We start from the raw sequence: 2,103 nt of genomic DNA, 5'->3' as shown, positions 1-2,103 counted from the left end.
TGAGCCGGGGTCGGCGCGGCGGCCGGTCTTGGCGGGCTCCACGGGCTCCGGGCGCGTCAGCAGCCGAGGCCCCGGGACCCAGCCCGGGCCATGGGAAGGCTCAGGGGCGCTCGGGGCCGCCTCCCCCGGGGCGGGCTGCGGGCGCCCCCTGGCCGGCGCGCCGAGGGCGCATTCCCCGGCGCGGGGCGCGGGCGGCGGCGCGCGCTAGGCTTCGGGGAGCAGCACTCGGCTCGACTCGGCTCGGTGGCGTTGCGCTCGTCTGGCGGCAGGACCGGGGCCGGGCGGCCACACCGGGCTGTGCGGCTCCTCTCGGCGCGCTGTGGCCCTGCGCTGCGCTCGGGGCTCGCCGGACCCCGGCCGCTCGCTCCTTCGCTCGCTCTCGTCTCGCGGCGGCCAGCGGGACAGGGCGCTCGGAGCCGCGCGGGGAGCTCCGGCAATTGGCCGCCCGTGGGCTACATTTGCATAGCGCGGCCCCGCCCCGCCTGACCCGCCCAGCCCCACCTCCGGGGCGGGACCCGCCCGACCGCCGCCCCGCCCCCGCTCCACCTGTCCGCGGGCCAGGTTCAGGGCTCCCACGCGCTGGGGCCGCCCGCGCCTGGGGAGGCTTGTCCGCGCCCCGCGCCCCCGCCCCCGCCCCCACCTCGCGGGCGGCGCCCCCGCCCCGCCCCGGCTTTGTCTCTCCGTGGATACACCGCGCACACCGCGCCTGGTGTTTACCCGGGCACTCAACTCCCTGGCGGGAAGGGCGGGCGCGCCGGGAAGCAACCAGGCTGCGCTCACCTGCGCACCCCCTGCTGCGTCCCTCCTCCCCTTCACGGCCGGCCGCGCCCCTGGCCCCGCGCGTGAGCCCCGGCAGCGCGGGGCCGGGAACTGCCCGGGCCGCTCAGCAGGTGGCGGTGCAGCCCCTGAGACGGCAGGCACCCCTGGACCTGCCCGCGGCCGCCAACTCTAGCCCAGGCCTGGCCGGGGCAGCCCAGCCACACTGCTCTGTCCAGTTGCCCAACAACTCCTGCCTTATTTGAAGCCAGCAGGCCCCACCTCTTTAGTTCCGTACCCCAGAGAAGCCAGACGGTCTGGGGTCACCTCTCCTATTGGCCTGGTGATAGGCCCATGGCCCATGACCGAGCATGGACCTACCTTTGCCCGGTCTTCCCCCATCCTCACCCAAAGGCCATGGCATCACCAGCCATGACCACAGTCTCAGCCCTGCCCCACATACGCTCCTGATGTGTCAACAGGGGCTGTGACACATGTGTGTATCTCATATACCGTAAGGGAAGAAAAAGAGAAAGCAAGTGAACGGTGGAAGGCGAAGGGATAGTAAGGAGAGTGAGACAAAGAAGCGAAAGGGGAAGTAGCGCGAAAAAGGAGAGAAAGAAGAAGAAGGGAAATAAGACTCCTCCCCCTTCTCCTTCTCTCCTTTTTCTTACTCCTCCCCCATTCCTCCTCTTCTCCCTCCTCCACCTGCCCTCTCTCTCCTTTTCCTCCTTCCTTCTTTTTCCTTTCTCCTTTCTTCTTCATCTCCTCCTCTCCCTCCTCTCTTCTCCCTCTTCCTCCTCTCCCTTTCTCTTTCTGGCTAACAACACTCCCAGGAGACATCTCTCCCCTGACCCATTGACCAGATGACTGCAAGTGTAGAGTGGGGGTGGGGAGTTAGGAATCCTTCTGAGGGTCTCCTCACTCCAAATAGGAGCACTTGCCTGAGTGCTCCAAGCAGGGGCTGGGCATTTGAGGTGAAGAAACACCAGCCTGGGGTTATGGGGGCTGCAGTGACAGAATCTGTGCCTCCCCCCTCTGTCATGCCTCATTTAAAATGCTGTGACAGTCATCCTTCCTCATCCTCATTCCCCTGCGCCAGGGTCGCTCCTGAAGTCACTACCACGGCACACCCTTCACCAGTGCAGGTTTCCAAGGCCATCCCTTCCCCCCACAGACTCCATGGGCTCCTCGTAGCCCGGCCACTTCTGCCACCGTATTCAGCACCATCATCATCTCGGTCAATAAGACAGAACTGTCAGGACTCACCAAAGACTCCAGGATGCTGAGTTGGAAACAAAAGAGACATAATTGACCTGTCCATGGAGCTCCACTGAGACACACAGC

Source organism: Choloepus didactylus, chromosome 1 (assembly GCF_015220235.1).
Source record: "Choloepus didactylus isolate mChoDid1 chromosome 1, mChoDid1.pri, whole genome shotgun sequence".
Lineage (NCBI taxonomy): Eukaryota > Metazoa > Chordata > Mammalia > Pilosa > Megalonychidae > Choloepus > Choloepus didactylus.
Note: the sequence above shows the minus strand (reverse complement) of the source record.